This window comes from Macaca nemestrina, chromosome 1 (genome assembly GCF_043159975.1).
Source record: "Macaca nemestrina isolate mMacNem1 chromosome 1, mMacNem.hap1, whole genome shotgun sequence".
Lineage (NCBI taxonomy): Eukaryota > Metazoa > Chordata > Mammalia > Primates > Cercopithecidae > Macaca > Macaca nemestrina.
The window spans coordinates 67285308-67308410 of NC_092125.1; the positions used below are offsets into that span (position 1 = coordinate 67285308).

The following is a 23103-nucleotide window of genomic DNA, read 5'->3' on the forward strand; positions in this document are numbered from 1 at the left end:
ATAATGAAATGTAAAACTGCTTCCAGAAGCTTCTAGGTGTTCAGTTTGACCACATGATGCAGCTACCATCATGCATCTCACTCATTTCCACATTGTCTTCTATGTCTATTTCTGGCCCCCTCCTCAACTACCCTAAGCGTTTAGAGCATCTCCTTTCCCTATAACAGCCATCATAGTTTATGTTTATGGCTATGTGTTTTGCTTCTGCAAATCTAATTGTTCCTTAAGAGTAAGGATTATGTCTCAGAGCCTCAGAGGAAGGCACAGAGGAAGATGTCAACAAACAACATAGAACTATTAATTACTGACAATTCACATGCCACATTGCTAAATGAGGAAAGGGAGGAAGGAGGAGACCAGGCCACTGAGGTATTAAGAGAACAAGGATCCAGCATGGATCAAGCAAATCCCACCACATTTAGCTCTGAGACCAAGTCCCCGCTCTGTCACTTGTTAGTTGTGTTGTCTTAGACAAGTCAATTTACTTCCTGAGAAGCCCTGCCCTCTTCTTTTTTTTTTTTTTTTTTTTTTTTGAGACGGAGTCTCGCTGTGTCTCCCAGGCTGGAGTGCAGTGGCGTGATCTCGGCTCACTGCAAGCTCCGCCTCCCGGGTTCACGCCATTCTCCCGCCTCAGCCTCCCAAGTAGCTGAGACTACAGGCGCCCGCCACCACGCCCGGCTAGTTTTTTTTGTATTTTTAGTAGAGACGGGGTTTCACCATGTTAGCCAGGATAGTCTCGATCTCCTGACCTCGTGATCCACCCGCCTCGGCCTCCCAAAGTGCTGGGATTACAGGCTTGAGCCACCGCACCCGGTCAGCCCTGCCCTCTTCTATAATAACATGTCTGTTGGATTTCATTCATTCTCAAATACTGAGGACAGTCTGCAACGAAATTTTCTGTGAAATTGTAAAATACAGATGAATAAGCCCACAGAGGGTGAGCCGAAATTTCTATATTTATAAGATCTCTGAATGAATTTAATGAAGAATGGTATCTGCAAATCAGAGGACTAATGCTCATGCTGTAAGATTCTTCCACCTGTTACATCAAGAACACTGAAATGTCTTACTGTAATGTAGAAACAGGGTGATGGCCTTCTGAAAGCCAGCACATAATGACAGCATGGAATATTTTGCTTGTTAATTTTTTATTTGTCTGTTTTTCAGATGTTTCAGACCTTCGTGAAGAAGAAGTTCGGTGGTGGGGCAGGAGAAGAAGTTAGAACTCGGGATTTCTTTGTTCACCTTGGCTGCGAAGCCATGTATGATCAGCGTTGAATCTCATTGCACCAGGCCAACCAATTGGTCTGTATTGGTCCCATAAACTTTGGGCTGACAAGTATCAGGTGAAAGGTGTTTGAGAATAAGACTGAAAAATCCTTCTTACCTCCCCCTACAAAAAAAGTTCTCCAGCCCCAGAATGTTATTCCTTTCCAAGAAACACAAATTAACTAGCTGCCACTAATGACCTCCAGACCAACACAAACCCTTTTCCCCTTGAAATTAACCTTCTATTCTGAATTTAAACAGTGTCTAATTAACCCCAAACACTGGTGAGTTAACTGGAAGAGAAGTCTGTAGGAAATTAAAACAAGGGGATAGTTTTACTGTTGGGAAAAAAAAAAAAGAAGAAATAGCAAAAAGTCATCCTCCAATTATCTTATCCTTCTAACCTCCGCCCCCAGATCCTTATCCTGCATCTTCATTTGTCTTCCTTTCCGTAAACCTTGTAAAGGAGTCTGCTTTTCAGACAAATATTTTTCCCATCTCATTTGACACCTAGAAGGCAGGAAAAATATTGCCCATCACGATAAATATCAGTATAATATTCCAATTTTCCAGCGTTTGACAGCAATCAAGGGAAGAGTAATGTGTTCCCTCTGTGACTAAATCATTTAGAGACCAAGGTATTCTGTCTCATTCTCATTAGGAAAAAAAATATTCCAATAATCTCATTATCCCAGTGTGAATAACAGTAAAAAAGCACCAAGACTAATGACTTCTTCCGCGCTTGCCTCCACAGATACCAGCCCGGGCTGTGCTTTTATAGGCAATGCTTGGGTAATGGAGTCTCCCTTAGCAGCGATCCCACGGCATCTGCTGCTCTGAAAGCCCTGCCTAACACATTCTGCTTTGTCTGCAGCAAGGTTTACACACACCCCTGGACTCCAAAGACTCTTTTTATGTACTTTTTAAAAAACTAACTCCAATGGAAAAAGAATGTGTCATGGTATGTTAAACTTTATGGAAATTCTTCTAGAGAATAACATAATTTCACGGTGCATTACTCTGAAATGACCTAGTACTTGAACAATTAATTTTTAAGGTGTAGCATTGACTTCCCCTTGCTGTATTTAACCCGTATCTGAAATTGTCAACAATGCCAAGGGTTGGACAATGAGTTGGGAGAAGAGCAGAAGCCTGAAAATTACTCCCTATCTACTATGTTTTCTTTTATCAGACATAATGCTTCCCTCTTTGGTTCAAAAATGAAAGAGAAGGGAGCAGGTACTTTAATTAGGGACACTTCATAGGCAGCACAGCCTGGCAGGGAAATAGTGCAGTCCTGGAGACATAAACTCTACGTCTTACCTTTGTCATTAATTTACTGTGTAGCCTTAGACAAACTTCTTTTTCTCTCTGTAGCTAAAATGGGGGAAGGGGGGGTTTGTTTGTTATGCCCCCAAAAGGAATTCAGTGATGGAAAATGAATAGATGTATAAAATATCCTCTGATTTCCTTGGAATAAAAGCTCTGAATTCTTTTTCTTTCTTTTTTTTTTTTTTTTTTTTTTTTTTGGCTGACTTTTTTACACCTTACTTTTTCTACACACTTGCATTCCTCACCCACAGGTAAATGGAGAATTGGTATGCAAGAGCATCTTCTCAAGACTAGCATGAAACACTTCAAATGCACAGGAAAAAGTCATAGAATGGTAGAGGTGGAAAGACTCTTATAAAAGATTCCTGTGAATCCTTTCTCTTTGGGGAAAAAAAGACTCACAGAGGAAAGGTTTCTCCCAAGGTCACACAGTGGTTTACTGGTAGAACCACCCAGTCTATCGCTCTGCCCTCTAGACCAAGTGAGTGACACCATTATTGTTTTCTTTTATAGAGTTCATGAAAGCAACACTGCACCTATACATACATGCATCAGAATAAAGGGATTTTAGGGTTTGAAAAAAGCCTTATAAATCATCAAGCCTGGTCTGCTGGGTGGGTGATCAATTGTCCAGGTTTGCCTGGAACTGAGATGTGTTCACAACATGGAACAGGAGAGCCCTGGGTACACAGATTAGTTGGTCACCAAGCCTACCCCCAAATGACACTTAAATTTATTCTCCAACCTTCAGCATTCTAACATGAATCTCTTTAGCACTAGAGCATTTATGACATTCTCATTTAGTAAATTGCATTGCTGGAACTGTCACCTATAACTATAGGTCTTTATTCTGCCATGTGAGGTCCCACTGAACAATATAGAGGGTGGCTCTGTAGACAACTGACCACAGCCATTCCAACATGGGTCCTCTCTCCCATATTAGAATCTGAAAAGACAATATAATTAAAAGCTACATGGACATGGCAAAGTGGTCTAAATTTTTTTCTTTCTCTCTTAGCCTTTGTTTGATAAGAGCAACCTCTGCTCTCTTACAGCCTACTTACAGGAAGCATTATTTAGTGACTGTATATATTGTTTTTTACTTATCTGAGATTTCAATGTCCCATATCCCATTCTGGAACAGTTTTCCTTTCAGGGATTGGCCACAGGATGATCAGATAGCATGGGGGACAGATTTCTGAGGCATTAGAACAAACAAAAGCAGGGGTTTTTTTTGGTAAAATCTTTCTGCAACCCAGATAACATTTCCAGCCACATGTATCTAATAGGGCAACAACTCCTCCCAGATGAGAATGGCTTGTTTTTTAGTACTCTGATTGGATGAGTGACGGCTGCAACCTCGCCATTTATTTCCTCGGAAACTATCTTGACTGGCTATTAGTTCTGTTCAAGGAATTGGTAATTACCTTCATCCCATAGGACAATGGTCATTTGGGTGATTTTTCAGGGCGTGAAGACAAAGAATTGAGTCCACACACACACACACACACAAAATTACATGAAGGAAAAATTTTGGTTGGGCCTCCTCTCCTTCCAGTCTTCAGCTGTTCCCTTATCCTTCTCACTTTTTCAGGGAGCAGTGTTTTTCAGCTACCCTTCAGCTTCCCAAAGCTTCTCCACTCTCTGATTGAATTTTCTCTCCTAAGTGTTACATGCTCCGAGTCACTACTGCCACCCAAAAAAATAAATTAATTAAAAGCAAAAAAAACTCTGTTTGTGACTCTGAGATAAGTATTCAAAAGAAAGCAATTTAATTATCTGATTAAAGAAATGTATACTAAGGTGAGAATATAAGGTTTAACTTTCATAAGGGATTTTGTCTTAAAAAAGGAGTTAGCTAGAAAGCAAGTCTCTAATTGACGTTAGGGATGTGTAGAGAGAAGAGGGGTCTTTACTAAACCTTGCCTATGCTGGCTAACTCTTTTCCCTTTCATCTTGTCCTATTGAAAGCATTCCATTTATATATTGTACTGGAATGGAAGCTGGCAGCTCATCTGACTGCTTCTATTTTTAAAAAGAAAGAAAAATTATAGTCACATGCAGCCAGTTGCCTTGTAAAATAGCCCTCAATTTGGATCTGTTTGATATTTTCTCATAATTTTATTCAACTTATATATTTTTGCATGAATATCACAAAATATATGCTGTATTCATCATGATGAAACATACCAGGAAGCACATAATGTCTATTTGTCCAATTACTGATGATATTAACTTGATTAAAATGGAGTTTACCAACTAGCTTCACTATAAAGTTAATTCGTATTTTGTAATTATTGGTTAATAAGTAATTCGTGGAGAAACGCTTTGGCAATACAAAAATATCTTGCTCTTATTCTAACTTTTACCCACAAATTTTAACATCCATTGGTGATTCTTGTCTGAGTCATTTAATGTTACGATGATTGAAAAATGGTGATTTTTCTAATGCCTATATTACTTCAACACTTATTAGTTGACATTTTACTCCAAAGTAGAACTATCCCTTCTCATCCATCCATTCCATTGTTTATATTAGTATGGAATTATGGATTTCTATTGTACTGAGTAAATCATAACCCATTATTTATTTGTATGTACAAATTGTTCCAAATTTGGCCAGTAGAAGTTCAAAGGAGCAGATTCTTATATCCTTCTGTCATATCCCCATCACTCTGAGCACTTTCTTACTTTCCAACACATGAAAATGTTGCAGACGCATCTTGTACTTTCCATGACTCAAGCATCATTATTTCCAGGCGTAGGTGAGAGGGTCACTTCAGACCTAGAGTTGGAGACCAGCCTGGGCAACACAGAAAGACCCCATCCCTAAAAAAATAAAAAATTTAACCAAGCATACTGGCATGCACCTGTAATCCCAGCCAGTTGGGAGACTGAAGCAGGAAGGTCACTTGAGCCCAGGAGACATAATCTGATTATGCCACTGCACTCCAGCCTGGGCAATACAGGGAGACACCAAGTCTAAAAAAGAAAGAAACAAACAAACAAACAAAAACAAACAGGCAAACAAAAAACACAATGATTTTCTTTAGGAAATCCTGGTTTCTTTTAGTGGATAATGGTATTTAGTGTGTTTACTGCTCCTGAGTGTCATTGATTCTAGGTCCAGTCAATGGGCAAACCTCATAAATACTCACACACACACACCTACATCTACATTTATTTCTATTCATCTCTATTTTGTGTCTATATGTATATTTTTTAGATACATAGGTAGGTAAATATGTATATTTTTTAGATACATAGGTAGGTAAATAAAAAAACCACGAGTTTACAACAATACCTAAATTCCAATCCAACACTACAGAGTTTATTGTGACCTCCCCTCTTTCCCTGTTTGTTTTCATTTTGAGGTAGGGTCTTGTTCTGTTGCCCAGGGTAAAGTACAGTGGCGTCATCATGGCCCATGCAGCCTTGACCTCCTGGGCTCCAGCAACCCTCCCACCTCAGCTTCCTGACTAGCTCGAACTACAGGCACATACCACTATGCCCAACTAATTTTTTAATTTTTTCTTAGAGATGGGGTCTCACTATGTGGCCCAGGCTAGTCTAGAACTTCTGGGCTGAAGCAGTCCTCCCACCTCAGCCTTCCAAAGTGCTAGGATTACAGGCATGCACCACCATGCCCAGCCATATTTGTAACTTTCTCCTTTAATAGTGAAAAACCGGATGCCATTGTACTCAAAATATTTACTTATGTGCTCAATCTCTCTTCATTTAACCAGTCTCTGATCCTCTCTTGGCCACTGCCACACTGGTCCTAATCACCCAGATTTGCCTCCTTGGCCCCACCCTGCTGGACTCTACCACCCCAGTTGAACCCTTGGTCCTAATCCCACAAGACACACCACAGAGCTGGTCAGTTCTTCATACTCACCCTATATTGTTACAAATTTCTGTGTTAATAGTCATTAGTTTTTTAACAACAATTTAAAAAGAAAGATCTTTTACATTTACCCACAGTTTTACTCTTTGTAGAGCTCTTCATTCCTTCTTGAAAAACCAACTTCCATCTGATATCAGATACATATCCTATGTTATTTTTGTAGTTCAGGTCTGCTGAAGAGGAATTATCTCTGCTCTTATCTGACTGAAAATTTTAATAAATATAGAATTCTAGGTTGACAGGCTTTTTTTTTCCCCTTTCAGCACTTTGAAAATACTATTTCATTGCCTTCTACCTTCATTATTTCTAATAAGTGCACTTGGCATAATCAGCCAACATTCTTATGTTGTTCCATTCATATCTGGTATTCATCAGTTTGATTATGACATATTTGTATCATTTCTTTGCATTTTCTCTTTGGAGTTTGCTAAACTTTTAGGATCTATGGTGATGTTTTTCATCAATTTTGAAGAATTCTAGACTATTATCCATTTAAATATTTCTTCTGCACTACTATCTTGTCCTTTTCTCCTTCTGAAATTCTAATTATATGTATTCTTAACCTTTGATATTGTCCCACAGGTCTCAGACATTCTGTTTGGTTCTGTTTCCATTATTTTTTCTCTTTGATTTTCACTTTGGACAATTTTCTATATTTCTATTGATAATGTCTTTTCATGTTTCCAGACTGCTGTTCAGGTCATTGAATGAATTCTTCTGATGTTGTATTTCTTATTTCTAATATTTCCAGGTGGCTCTTTTTATACTTTTTATTTTTCTGTTGAAATATTTAATGTAGTTATAATGGATTATTTAAAGTCCTTGTCTGCTAATTCCAGTATCAGAACCATTTGTGGGTCTCCAACTGACTTTTTTTTATTATGGCTTACATTTTCTACCTTCTTTCTATGTTTTATAATTTTTATTGTATATAAGACATCGTGTGTAAAAGGACAATAAAGACTGAAATAAATGATATTTCTTCCCAGAAAAAAAAGTATACCTCTTCCCATCCCAGGCGGAAAAGAGTTTGGGGGCAAAGTGAATCTAATCTCCACTTGAGCAAGATATGGGATTTTTAGCAACTGGGTTATATTTAGCTTACTAATAGTTTCAGTTATTTTGGGGGACATTAGAAATTTCTAGTTCAATATGTTAACTGGTATTCACATCTTCTTTCAAAGTTATAACTCCTTAAAAACATAAGCCCTTATTCCCCTCGTCATACCCCAAATAGGGCATGATTGAAAGTAGGGATTAGGCCTTTCCCTCCAGCAGTGCTCAGAATTTGTGTACTTGTGATAATCTGTAGATCTCTTTGGCACTACTTTTCACATTATGGGCTTTCTCTCTCCTCAGCTGTGTTGACAACTGTTTCAGTCACTAAAGAATTTTCTTTGCTCTCGAGCTCTAATGTTGGCTCACTGTATTTTAGAAGAACTATATCTTCTGCAGGCCTGTTCCCAGCCTTCACTGGACCACCATACTGTACTTGGAAAAGACCCACTGAATTTTTTTTTTTTTTTTTTTTTTTTTTTTTGGTAGCCTAGGCTGGAGTGCAGTGGTGCTCTCAGCCCACGGCAAACTCCACCTCTCAGGTTCAAAAAATTTTCCTGCCTCAGCCTCCGGAGTAGCTGGGATTACAGGTGCCTGCCATCACACCTGGCTAATTTTTATATTTTTAGTAGAGAGGGGGTTTCACCATGTTGGCCAGGCTGGTCTTGAATTCCTGACCTCAGGTGATCTGCCCGCCTTGGCCTCCCAAAGTGCTGAGATTACAGGCGTGAGCCACTGTTCCTGGCCTGAAATTTATAGACATTTCTTTCACCTCTTCTGCTCTGCGCCCAGCTGGGCCCTGCTTTGCTCTTAGAAAAGACCCCTTATACCCAGGGGGAAATCCCTCTCAGTTCTTCTGCTCCTGGTGCAGCTTTTTAGGACAGTGCCCACGTACACTCAGTGCAGGTCCATGGGAAGAGTTGCTAGGTGAATACAGACTCTCCTATGACTAATGAGGGCTTCCAAATTCTGGCCTGTCATGCCAGTCCACATGTATCCATGAAAAGTTCATTGAGAAACAGACTGGCTTCTCATTACCTCTTTCATGGTAGGTTCACTCCTTTTTCTACCATGCAGCTATGAGATTCTTCTCGCTTAGAAAGGGCTCATCCCTTTCCAGATTTACTTCATCTAGAATACACTGAAACCTCAGATCTCTGATGATGGGTTTTTAAAAAAAGAATATTATGATTTTACAGTTTATCCAGATTGTGCTCATTGTCGGGATGAAAACATCTGTCTCCTGTACTAGTACTATGCTTGATACTTTTCATTTTCTTGATTTTTACATCTCTAATCTCATTGACTTCTCTGGTTTTTTAGGCTCTCTTTGTCTGAATCCTCTTCATATAAAGGCTTGATACAGCACAACTTGTGAGATGCAATTTGTTTTTGGTGTTTCATTGTACATTTATACTTTTTTATTGGGAGATATCTTTTTCGTGTTCCTGGATAAAAATCTGGGCAGACACCCGGGGGAAATAAATAAAGCCAAAGAATGATTTAAGTCACAAAGTCTCAGTCTGGACATTAGAAAGTTCTAGTTCAATATATTAATTGGTACTTAAATCTTCATTCAAAGTTATAACTCTTCAAAAGCATAAGCCCTTATTCCCCTCCTTATACCCCAAATAGGGCATGATTGAAAGCCGATTAACTACCTTCAAGAAAGGAGGTTTGATTCACTTTTGCTCTTTTTCTTACTTTCTCCTAATCACTGTTTTTAAACTTACCATGGGAGGAGAGGAAAAGAATGCCAAAGTTCTACCCTGACTGGTACTGTCTTAAGGTGGGTCTGTTATCTCAGAGTCTGGCAGAAATTAAAAGCTAACTCTTCCTGTCATGAGCAAATTAGAAGATTTTTTTGGAGGCTCTCCTACTGAAGCCTCCAACTAGAACTCTGACATAAATTTTTTTGGTCAAGATCATTTTTAAATGACATTGTACTAATATTCTTACCATGAGTTCCACATCCCTTCTCCAGAATCATGCATCTTAAACACACCATCAGAAGGAAGTGCAATAATCTCCCACTGTCCTGCTACCTGAGGCTAGACCAGGTGGCCTCTCTCTCACTGTATGATTCCCTAGGCATAGATTAGATATCAATCAATAGTTCTCCCACTCTTAATACAAGGTTTACATGTTAAACTCTCCAAGTGATCTCCTTTGAAGTCCTTTGCCAAGACTTGATGAAAAATACTAGGAATCACAGAACCAATTTTCCCCAAAGAAGTTCTCATTAGAAATTCTATCAATCTCTTTAGATCTTTTCATATTTTCCTTGTTGGTGAGAGAACTAGCAAAACATCCTCAAACACCTAGTTTTACATTTCTACCTAGTGATCTGATATCTCATTTGTAATTTTTTTATATCTGTTGTATTTTGATGTCTCAGTCAAAACACGTAATTTGACATCCTATTTCATCTTCCTTTCCTTATCTACCTTGAGCCAATTATAGCTTCACTCAACACACTCACTTTCTCTGAGCAGTCCTTATGTCCAGCTTCATCCCCTCACTTGAGTCTCTGACTTTAGATTCCAACTACTCACTGAACAATTACACTCTGGGGGCACTATGGAAACTTTGAATTTAGCAAGTTCCAAACAAGCTTACTAACTTCTTCATTCTCTATTTCTAACTTGCACATCATATAGTTCTGCTCTTCTACCTTCTTGGAATGCCCTTGCCATCTCCGTCCTATTTCACTTCTTGCTATGCCTAAAGAAACCTACTAATTTCTAGCTTAGATGTAAACTGCTAATTTCCTACACCCAGAAAGATTGATTGGTTCTTTTCTAGATTTCTCAGATTTTTCTTTCCTCCATTAATGGCATTGCCTTCTATATATTCATACCTGCACCTGTTTCTGTCTTCTTCATAACTTGGTAAGTCCTCAAAGGGAATGTCACACTCATCTCTTTATTGCTTAGTGCCCAGGGAAGTCCTGTTATATAGTAGGTTCTCACTAAATGTATGCTTATTTTAATTTTTGTATATGTATACACATATATATATATACATATACAAAATTATATGTATGCACCATAAAATTATATATACATGTATATATACATATATGTATATAATTTATTCTTACATAAATTTTATTCTTTCAACATATCTATCAGGACAAAATTATTACTATCTATCCCCAAATTCCAGATAAGAAAATTGCAGTTCAGTTATGTTAAGCCACTAGAAACAAGGTCTCACAGGTGGAAAAGAAGCAGAGCCAGTACTTTAAAATTATATATTTTACTCATGGCCTATTCCTCCTCCTAGTATTCCTCTTTTCTACTGTGTTTGTTTTCATTCTAGCCTTATGCTGCCTGACATTTTAAGCATCCCTAAAGATTTTTCATTCCCAAGCTCCTATTGCACATTTTTAAAGATAAAAGATGTATGAAGATTCTGCCTCTATTCTGCCTCCTCCCAATTTCTTCCAAAGAGCATGCTTAAAACACAACAATCAATTCATTTTACTAATTGATATATCATAGGCTCTCTACTTTGTTTCCTCAAGTTATCTATATAAGCTGTTTACAGCACTAGTACTATGCGCCTCTATGCTTCTCTGCCTCTTTTATTTACACAAGCAAGTCATCTACAACTTGGCCTGCTGTTTAAAGGGCATTACAGAGCTATGGATCTCCCCAAAAGTCAGGTGTTGTGGTAAGAGATGTCTCCGGCTATTTTTTCCTAGGCCTTGCTTCCAACTCATAGATGAATATTGTAAAGAAAGACTGAGATTTGTCTTATTAAAATATTTTTATCCTGACTTGGGTTTTCCTCCACTTCACCAACTAATACAGTTGGCACACACCCTTAGCAGAAGCTGACATAGGGCTTGCATGCAGGTAATTTATTTTGGGAAGCAATTCCAGGAAACAGAAGTCAGGTAGCAGGATAAAATTGGGACAGGCAAAAAGTCAGTACGAAGAGCTGGTCACTCCTGTGGACAATTGGACATTAATTTCCTTGGGACCCTCTAAAGAATTAATATAGAATGCACTTCAGAAACATCCCCCTCAGGGGAGCATTATCTCAAGTTCCCATTTCTCATTCACCCAAGATTATTCCATGGGTTATAACTCCCTTTCACTTCTAAATTGTACATGTAGATGCCAATTAATTTCTGAGTATCTCCGCCATGGTGTTGGATGATCCTGAGGCAGAAAGCAAGTAAGGAGATGTCAGGTTGCACCTGTGTGAAGCTGGCTGTCCTAGTAGTGACTGGGATAAAAAGTGGGCTGAGCAAATGGGAGACAAGGCAATGAAGAGTCCATTGTACCACATGTGTCTGAGCCCAGCGTCCTAGCCTCCAATGACAGGACCACACCGGAGCTCCCTTAGGAGAAAGTAGAATGCAGGGAGGGGAGTCAGCATGGACATGGAGTGTGCAGGAGCTTCTTAAAAACCAGCACCATCAAAACCAGTGCTGTGGACAGGCAGAGCCAGACGATTAGGACTGCCAGCAAAGCAAACAGATGGCCAGAAACCTGTGCCTTAGAACCAGCAGGTCATTCACTCCAGTATTCCCCAAATCTTGCTTTGTCTTCTACAGTTGGCCTATCTGAGGCTGGATAGAGATCTACACAATCTTCAGGCAACGTGAGTGCTCCAGAGATCAACCACACTCTATACCCCATTGACTTTCCTCAGCAAAAGCAGTTTAGGCACATTGAAGAAAGCAACATTGTCCTCTACCACCTCTGCCTCCAGTTGGAAATCTCTAGTTTTAAAGCCTTATCTCTTACCCACTCAGAGGACCAACACCTTCTTGCTCCTCTCAGTTGCCCATACCCATCACTGTACTCCCAGGATGTGGCCTGCCCCCACATCTCTTCCCTCATCTCCTTTTAAAACCTCCCTTTTGTGTTGTTTGAGCCTATGATAGTCAAATAATAGCCCCCCCAATGAGATCCACGCCTTAAATCCTGGAACTTGTGAATATGTTACATTACATGGTAAAAGTGACCTTAAGACAGAGAAATTACCCTGGATTACCCAGGCAGGCCCAGTGCAATCACACAAGCCCTTAAAAGCTCAGAAACTTCTTCATCTGAAATCAATGAGATAGAGGAGACAAAAGGAAATCAGGAAGAATGAGGCAGAAGTAAAGGATAGAGAGATATGAACAGTGAGAAGGACTTGACCCACCATTGCAGGTTTTGACAAATGTGGTTGGACTCTAAGAGCTAAGAATGACCTCCAGCCAACAACCAACAAGAAACAGGGACTTCAGTCTCACAACCACAGGAAGCTGCCAACAACCTGAATGAGCCTGGAAGTGGATCCTTTCCCACAGCCTCCAATGAAGAACACAGGCATCTTGATGTTAGCCCTGTGAGAACCATTTCAGATATCTGAGCTAAAGAAACTGTAAGATAATTAATATATTTGTGAGTCTGGGTGAAGTGGTTCACGCTTGTAATCCCAGCACTTTGGAAGGCTGAGGTAGGAGGATTGTTTGAGGCCAGAAGTGCAAGACCAGCCTGGGCAATACAGCAAGATCCCATCCAAAAAATAAAAGGCCAGATGTAGTGGTGTGTACCTATAGTCCTGGCTACTCAGGAGACTGAAGTAGAGAGGATCACTGGAGCTGAGGAGTTCAAGGCTGCAATGAGCCATGATCATACCACTGCATGCCAGCCTGGGCAACAAAGTGAGACTCTGTCTCCAAAAAATAAATAAATAATAAATAAGTACATTCGTGTTACTTGAAGCAACTAAGTTTGTGGCAATTTGTTAAAGCATTAATAGGAAACTAATATAGAGTCCTAAGTGATTGATTCAAAAACAACTCTGTCTCTGATAAACTGGTAGATTTCAAGGTGCTTTAGACTGGCTATATTATCCATTTCAGAAGTTAATTTTTCAAACTTAGGAGCAGTATGGAAAAAAATGAAAGATTCTTAGAAGTGGGTATCCCTCCCAAAGAAGGTCTGCTTTCCACTGTCAAACTTAAAGACATGGGATTGGCATTATCAACAGAAAAGTAAAGAGCAGAGATCATTGAGGAATTCCCAGTCCATAGGGTGTTAACTTCACCTTGACTGGCCATCTACCCCCTCCTCCATTGCTTGGAATCCTGAAAAATATTCCATAGGGAAACCACAGCCAAATGCATATCCTTCTTCCTAGGCTGCCCCACCATACTTTTTTCCAAAAGTTCTGGACTGTGCAGATTTGTATTCCTCCTTTCCCTATCTCCTTATTTCCTCTTGCTCCATTTCCTTTCTTCTGGTCCCTTTATAACTCTCTTAAACCTGACGGGTAACTTCCTCAGTTAACAGAGTCTGCCCCAACTTCTATTCTAACAGAGGAGAGGAAAAAAGAACCTAGAGAAAGACCACAACAATCTCTTTATTTTTCCCATCAAAGCATTCCCTGTCCAGTGAAGGAGGTGAAGGGAAGAGTTGGTCTGTGTTGTCTCCTTTGGGTCATTTTGTTCATGAACTTTATCAAAGTCCATCTCTGAGATTAGAGAGAAACAAAAAGAGAAGGAAAAAATGGATGTGCTCAACACAAATCAAGAATAATGACCATTAAGCACATTCATCTCTTAATGGATACACCATCCTCCGTAAATAATTGAAGTATCTCAAAGTATCTCCCACCAAATATGTATTAATTTAAAAAGGAAAATAGCGTCTTTACCATGGAGAAACGTGAAAAGATACCACCTTATCCAAGTGATAAATGTCAACCTCACCAGCTGTAGAACACATCAGCATCATGCATTCCCCAATATGATTTTCTAAAAGGACATGTCATGTCTGTGGGATTTTTTCCTAATAATGAATCTTTGCTATCTAATCATGAAAAAATATCAGAGAAACAAAAAGTAAGGACATACTATAAAAAACAGCTTAACCAGAGTTTTCCAAAAGTCGCATGTGCATGAAAGACAAAAGAAAACTAAGGAATTATCAGAAATTGGAGGAGACTAAGGACACATAACAACTAAATGCAATGTGGAATACTAGATTGAATTCTGAAATAGAAAAAGGAAATCCGTGGAAAAACTGGTAAAATCTGAAGAAAATTTATAGCTTAATTAACAGTATTGTACCAGGGTTAATACCTTAGTTTTGATCATATACCATTGCTATATGAAATGTTAACATTAGGGGAATCTGAGCTACAAGAACTCTGCACTATTTTTGTGACTCCCCGTAAGTCTAAATTAACTCTTCCACAAGTTACCTATACGATTTTGAAAATTTTAATTAATCTCTTTGAGTCTTAGTTTCGTCATCTGTAAAAAGAATATTTTTGTATTAAATGACTTCCCAAGATTCAAACTGGTTTAAAGAGAGAAGGTACATTTGAAAGGAGAAAAAGAAAAAAAAGGACAAGAAAATGATAATAATTAAAGTGTGCAAAATCTGTTAGATTGTTTGCAGTGGACTAAATTGTGTCTTTGCTCCTGTTTCCCATATAAATGCATACGTTGAAACCCTAACCTTCAATGTGATGGTATTTGGAAATGGGGCCTTTGGGAGATAATCAGGTTTAGGTGAGGTCATGAGGGGGGGCACTCATGATGAAATTATACCCTTACAAGAAGAAACACTACATAACTTGCTCTCCTTCTCTGTCTCTGAACACACAGGCACCAAGGAAAGGCCCTGTAAGCACATATGACCCCTAGAAGGTGGCTATTTGCAAGCCAGGAAGAGAGCTCTCACCAGTATTCAACCATGCTGGCACCTTGAGTTTTGACTCCCAGCCTCCAGAGCTGTGAGGAAATAAATTTCTGTTGTTTAAACCACCAGTCTATCGTATTTTATTATGGCAGCCCAAGCTGACTAAGGCATAGTTTTTTTTTTCACATATAATACTAATGTTAAAAATAACCAAAATAATTATACATAAGAGAAAAATGAAGGTTCAGCAAGATAATGAGTAAAACACTTCGCACACACAATAAGAACTCAATGAATGTCATTGTTTATGACTTGACAAGGGGATTTGGCTTAGAAAGCGGAACAGCTATATTTTGGATCTAGGCACTCTAGATTCCTAATGTCGTGCAGAAAGATAAAATCATAAATAACTAAATAGTCTGAAAACTGTAAAAAATTAACACACAAGAGATAATGTCAATGTGAGGGAGAGGAAGAAAACTAGAAGGTCAATCATGACCCCCAAATTAAAAAATCCCCAGTGGAGTAAAACCTGAGGGAAGAGCAGATAAAATAGGTATATAAATGAACAGTTTGAAATCTCATGCCTACGAGACCATGCACCAAAGCAGGACTAGCCGCCCCTCCCCTATCCTCTACCCAGGACCAGAACCAGTCCAGTGGATAAGAATAAATATCGGTACAGAATAAATTGGCTTAGACTCTGCTCTAAAGAATTCCAAGTTCAAGTGATTTTGAAAATGGATGTTTAGGATTGGTATAAAAGTTGTGCTGACAGACCTTTGAACAAAAGTCCAAAAGAGTCATCAAGTCACAATTTGAAAACAATCAGACTTGACATTTTTGGACCACCCAAGATCAGAGATGTCTGGTTCTGATTGGTCATTTGAACTAATTTTTTGGCAGAAAAAAAATAAAATTCTAGGCTGGGCGTGGTTGCTTACATCTGTAATTCAAGCATTTCGAGAAGATGAGGCAGGTGGATCACTTGAGGTCAAGAGTTCGAGATCAGCCTGGCCAAAACGGTAAAATGCTGAATGGTAAAACACTGTCTCTATCAAAAGTATAAAAATTAGCCAGGTGTGGTCACGGGCGACTGTAATCTCAGCTACTTGGGAGGTTGAGGTGGAAGAATCACTTGAACCCGGGAGGTAGGGGTTGCAGTGAGCTGAGATCTAGCCTGGGTGACAGAGCTCTGTCTCAAAAAAAAAGAAAGAAAATTCTAGGTAAAATATTTGTTAAATACTAAATAGCAAAGGCTCAAAAGGATACAAAGTGACTACTAGATTTAAAATAGAAGAAGAGTTGAGAACTTGAGGATTAAGCTGACACGCCATACTGCTGGTACTCTAAGTGCATTTGACAATCAAGAAGAAATGGCTGGTTGGGTGCGGTGGCCCACACCTGTAATCCCAACACTTTGGGAGGCCAAGAAGGGCAGATCGCTTGAGGTCAGGAGTCTCCATCTTAGGTGAAACCCCGTCTCCGTCAAAAATACAAAAATTAGCTGTGCATGGTAGTGAGCGTCTGTAATCCCATCTACTCGGGAGGCTGGGGCAGAAGAATCGCTTAAATCCAGGAGGCAGAGGTTGCAGTGAGCCGAGATAGTGCCACTGCACTCCAGCTTGAGTGACAGAATGATACTCCACATCAAAAATAAATAAATAAATAAAAAGAAGAAGAAGAAATGGCTGCAAAACTGATCTAAAGTGTTGGTGGATTTTCTATGTTAAAAAAGGGCAAACCAGAATCTGAAGTCCTAACCAAGGTACACAGTCATATAGAGCAACCTTCTTTTCCTTTCTCACACACACACACACACACACACACACACACACACACACACGCTAAGCCAGGATGTCAAAGAATTATCCCCACTCAGAGCACTCAGGATAGTGACTCCTTAGAAATAAATCTCCCACCTCCTGATGGGAAAATGGGAGACAGGATAGAATGGTGCTGAGAGAGAGATAAAGACATCAAAAGATAAAAAGACAATTAGAAGGGAGGATACAATGGTGGTGAGGGAGACAGAAAAAGTAGCTATAAAACAAGCTACTTTCTGATAGTCCAATGGAAATTGCTCAAATTTGCATAATTTGAGTGGTCCAAAAATGTCAAGTCTGATTGTACTCTCTGCAGGTACCTGAAAAAGTAAACTCAAGTCAACTCTGGAGGGAGGTATCTTTATCCTAGTGTAAACCAAAAATAAAATCCTAAGCCCTGCAACCAACTGAATGGACCACCTCCTCTAAGCCAATGGGATTCCCAAGTAAACCTAGAAAACTAGTTCACGTTATGACAGGAAGGTGGGGGTCAGACATGCCTCATTATAGTCTCCTCCCTGTGGAATTTAGGAACAATTGAGCAGCGTTAACATTAAAACAGAGATCTTAAGACTGACAAAACAGACTCTGTAATAATAAGATACCAAATTCAGACCTAACTGTAGTATAGCATCACATGACTGATAGCAGGCCCTGAAAGAAATTATTTTACCCTAAAATATATTTGTGATATTTTGAAATGGCCCTACCAGGCTATCTCTTATGGGGGAAATTTACATTCTGTAGATCATTTCCTGATCCAGAAGAGATTAGCTGAGAGTCTGGCATGTTTTAAAGATCAGAATAGGAAACATTTGCCATCTATTGCCTCTAAGAGCAGTCACCTTTGAGACTTCATCTACATAACAAAAACCTTGGTCTCTGCAATCCCTTATCTTAACCCAGACACTCCTTTTTATTGACTCCAGGCCTTTAGATAATAACTTAATTCTTTCAACCAATTGTGAATCAGAAAATTTTTGAACCCACCTATGACCTAGAATCACCTACTTCAAGTGTCCCACCCTCCCAGGCCAAATCAATGTATACCTCACATGTATTGACTGATGTCTTATGTCTCCCTTAAAAGTATAAAACCAAGTTTCAACCCATCCATCTTGGGTACATGTTCTCAGGACCTCTTAAAACTATGCCTTGCACCTTGATCACTCATGATTGGCTCATAATAAACCTCTTTAAATATTTTACAGAGTTTGACTCTTTTTTGTTGACATAGGCCTTTGAGAATATACACAAATAATTTTTAAGGGCCATGGGGGGCACAGAAAGATTTTTGATTACACAAAGAAAGAAGTTACCAAAAATGAGAACTAAGCCCAGACATGGTAGCTAACATTTATAATTCCAGCACTTTGGGAGGCCAAGATGGGATGATTGTTTGAGCCCAGGAGCTCAAGACCAGCCTGGGTAACATAGTGAGATGTCATCTCTACAAAAAAAATTTTTTTAATTAGCTGAGCATAGTGATGTGTGCCTGTAGTCCCAGCTACTCGGGACTAGCTGGGAGGATCACTTGAGCCTGGGAGGCAGAGGTTGCAGTGAGCCATGTCACGCCACTGCATTCCAGCCTGATGACAGAGCAAGACCCTGTCAAAAAAAGAAAAGAAAAGAAAAGAAAAGAAAAGAAAAGAAAAGAAAAGAAAAGAAAGGAAAGAAAGGAAAGAAAGAAAGGAAAGAAAGAAAGAAAGAAAGAAAGAAAGAAAGAAAGAAAGAAAGAAAGAAAGAAAGAAAGAAAGAAAGAAAGAAAGAAGAACCAATAGAAATGATGAGATGGGAGTGTTGAAAGAAAGAAAGAAAGAAAGAAAGAAAGAAAGAAAGAAAGAAAGAAAGAAAGAAAGAAAGAAAGAAAGAAAGAAAGAAAGAAAGAAAGAAAGAAAGAAAGAAAGAAAGAAAGAAAGAAAGAAAGAAAGAAAGGAGAACCAATAGAAATGATGAGATGGGAGTGTTCCCTTGACCTTGACCCCCTTCGTGGGCGAGAACTGGAATGGCTCATTTCACTCAGCCTGCCATTGGCCACTTCTTGAGAGAGGGACATGCAAGCAAGCGAGTGCAGGAACTGGAGGAAGTGAATACTGGAACCCGGGGTCACTTCTCTCTGGTGGGAACAGGCTCTGTGTAGGCCCCGCAGCATCCGAGCCCCTGCCCTCTCGGCACCTGGGTTCCTGTCCAGCATCCAGGAAGAATCAGGTCCCATGAATGGGTTGAAGGGTAGTGTGTGTGGAGGAGTTTATTGGGTAATAAAAGTGGTTTTCAGCGGGATGGAGAATTGGGAAAGGGACGGTGCGCGAAGAAGGTGACCTTTCCGGAAAGCTGCACCGTTTGAAGTTAGCCGCGTCTATCCGTGGTCTCCAACACTCAGTTGCTGCTTCTCTGCTTGCTGCTCAGCCACTTGTATCCCAGCCGCTCAGCCGCTTGCGTTACTCTGCCAGCTGAAGTTTTTTTATGGGCACAGGATAGGGGCAGGGCAGGCCAAAAAGGCAACATTTGGGCAGAAAAATGGGGTCAGCTGTTTTCACTTACTGCTGCGGTTCCAGGCTTAAGGGTGGGGTTTAGCCAGGGGCCCAGGCGTTCTGTATCAATAACAAGGAACAGAAACTCATACCCAAAGACTTCAGATGCTGAAGCGATTAGAAATTAAAACTTAAAACTACTCACTATTTGAAGGAAATAAAATACCCGCTTTTTAAAATGACAGTATTTGAGGAAAATGGTTTCAAATCTGGCATATAAGATGCCTAGAAGTTATCGTTTTTGTCCTTACAAGATAAAAGGTGAACAAACTAAAAATCAACAACACTTCTTAGATCCATCAGAGAACGGGGACCACAGTGCAAACTGACGTCCCTGGAATTGGAGAGACAGAAAAGCAGATACAAGCAATTACAATACACTGGAGCAAACGCCCAAGAATGAACACCTCTCCAGGAACCAGTACTGGAATAAGAAAACCTAAAACTATAACTAATGAATTGCTGGAGGCTCAGGATGAACACGTTTGAGAATGTAAAACTCCGAGGGGCTCAGTTTTAGGTGTATGCACCCACAATTTGGTGAGTTTTTACCTCCTACCAGGTTCTCACAGTGGACATCAGAGAAAAATTCCCTTGTGTTTCTCGGGGATGGAAAAAGTTGCCATTTTGAAGGATGCCACAGCATTCTGCTCTTCTTAAAAAGGCCCGCCTGCAAGAGACAGTATTTTACCAGAGCCTACCTAACCTATTGGATTTTCATCAGAGTCTAACTGACCTGAAGAAGGGAAATACCCAAGGTCAGCCCCCTCTGGCACTCCAGTCTCACCTAAGAGGGTAAACAAACAAGGCAAAACAAAACTGAGAAGCACTTGATAAGGGCACAGCCCAGGGGCATAGGCTCACTAAGAGACTGAAACCTGATCACAGGGCTGTAGAACACTGGCCTCCACTCCCCCAACCTTTTACTACCACTTCAATGTGGCTCCAGTATAATAATGGGAAAATACAACTGAAAGAACTGCATGTCTCAGATCTTATTTAAGAAGTCTCTGTAGAGAAACCAAAAGATCAGAGGGGACACAAAAAACAAGGATACCAAAGTAAATTTTAGACTCTGACATTGACAGTTACAACAAATAATAAACACAGCCTAAGCTTTAGCAAGATAAATATAAAACCTTACTAAAGGCCTCCTTACCTCAGTTTGTTTTTACCTGGTGATACTGGTGGGCTGGGGGAGGTCCCTAAATGCAGGTGGGACGTTGGCCTGGCCAGTGTCCAGGCTCTTAACACTGTTGTGAGGAGGAATTTAAGGATGAGTTGGAAAACAGTGAAAGCACAGAGACTTATTGCAAAGTGAAAAGTACACATTCAAGAAAAGAGAATGTGGGCATACTCATGAAAGAGTCACTCCCAGTGGGGTTTGGGGTTTATACCTTTATGGGCTTCTTTAACCAAGGTGTGAAACATTCATGAAGATTCCTAGAAAGAGGTGAAGATTTCTTGCAACTGTGGTGTTACCCATTTTAACATCCAAATATGGATGCTCCTGGAACTGTCTTGGCGCTAGTGGGTATATGATTTAGTATGTTAATGTGCATATAATTAGGTCCTAGGTGAAACCTAGGTCAAATCCAGCACCATGTTGAGTCCAGTCAGTCTTAACCAGTTTGGTCCACATCCTCGTTTTCAGTCTTATCAGGCTCATGCAGCTATTTCAAGTTTCCTTTTGCTAGTCATGTGAAACTGCTGCTTAGAATTTTCTATTCTCCTGTGACCACCTTGTCTTATTCCTATCTCACTAATACCTCATATTTAGCTTTCAATAAAATATAACAAGTCACACTAAAAGACAAACACACACACACACACAAATCCCAAACATTGAAGAAACAGAGCAAATATCAGAACCAGATTAGATATGGCAGAGATGTTGAAATTATTAGAAGAGAGATTTAAAATAAATATTAAAATTCTAAGGACTGTAATGAAAAAAGGGAACAACTTGCAAGAACAGATAAATAATGCAAGCAGAGAGATGAGAACTCTAAGATAGAATCAAAGGAAATGCTAGAAATAAAAAATATTGTAGCAGAAACAAGAATGCCTTCAAAAAGCGCATCAACAGGACAAAGTGGAGGAGAGAATCAGCTGGCTTGAAGAAATTTCAATAGAAGCATCCAAAACTGAAATGAAAAAAAAAAAGAAATTAAAAAAAAACAAAGCATCCAAGAACTGTTGAACAATTACAAAAAGTATAAATACATATAGTGTGTGAGTTCCAGAAGGAAAAGAAAGAAACAGAAGAAATAATGAGTAAGAATTTCCCAAAATTGATAATAGACAACAAACCACTGATCCAGGAACTTTAGAGCACACCAAACATGATATACCTAGGCATATCATATTCAGACTGTAGAAAGTCAAGGACAGAGAAAAATCTTGAAAGAAGCCATAGGGGAAGGATGAGGGAAAAAACAACCTTATCTATAGAAGAGGCTTGTTGGAAACCATGCAAGCAAAAAGAAAATGGAGAGAAATATTTAGAATATTTAAAGCATTGAAAGAAAAAAAACCAACACCGACATAGAATCCTGAATAGAGCAAATTTATTCTTCAATATAAAGGAGGAATAAATCTCCCCTGTCCTCCCCTCCCCTCCCCTCCCCTCCCCTTCCCTTGCCTTCCCTTTTTTGAGACCGAGTCTTGCTCTGTAGCCCAGGCTGGAGTGCAGTGGCAGGATCTCGGCTTACTGCAACCTCCACCTCCCGAGTTCAAGTGATTCCCCTGCCTCAGCCTCTGGAGTAGCTGGGATTACAGGCACACACCACCATACCCGGCTGATTTTGTATTTTTAATGAAGACACGGTTTCACCATGTTGGCCGGGCTGGTCTCAGACTCCTGACCTCAGGTGATCCTCCTGCCTCAGCCTCCAAAAGTGCTGGGATTACAGGCGTGAGGCACCGTGCCTGGTCGGAATAAATATTTTTAATACATACAGAAATTAAGGGAATTTGTCACCAGCAGGCTTAACTGTAAGAAATGTTACAATAAATTCTATAGACAGAAGGAAAATGATAAAATAATATAGGCCAAAAATTTGGATTTACATAAAGTAAGAATGTTAGAGAAGAAATAAAGGTAAAATGAAATATTTTATTCTTATTTTTAATTGATTAAAAGATAATAGTTTGTTCAAAATAATAGCAAAATGTTTTTGGTGATTACAGCTTTTAGATTAGTGAAATGAATGACAACAATGTTAGAAAGGATGAGAGAGAAGAATTGGGAGAACTCTGTTATATAGTACTTGCACTACTTGTGAAGTAGTTTAATAATATTTGAAAGAGGACATGGAATAATTGTAAGTATATACTGCAAACTCAAGGGCAGCCACTAAAAAAAAGTTGTTTAAAAATAAAATATTTGAAGGCCGGGCGCGGTGGCTCAAGCCTGTAATCCCAGCACTTTGGGAGGCCGAGACGGGTGGATCACGAGCTCAGGAGATCGAGACCATCCTGGCTAACACGGTGAAACCCCGTCTCTACTAAAAAATACAAAA

General features: G+C 39.6%; 1 long non-coding RNA gene across 20 annotated transcripts in view; it reads right to left on the reverse strand.

Annotated features, from left to right (window-relative positions):
* Positions 1–23103, reverse strand: part of LOC105484895 (uncharacterized) — a 356622-nt gene that overhangs the window by 294502 nt on the left and 39017 nt on the right. For 2 of the 20 annotated variants that reach the window (XR_011613563.1, XR_011613557.1), the window contains one exon: positions 22382–22510. The exons of the other annotated variants lie outside the window; for them this stretch is intronic. This is a non-coding gene — a long non-coding RNA (uncharacterized lncRNA). Of the gene's footprint in view, positions 1–22381; positions 22511–23103 lie in introns of those variants that run through there. 20 annotated transcript variants of the gene reach the window in all.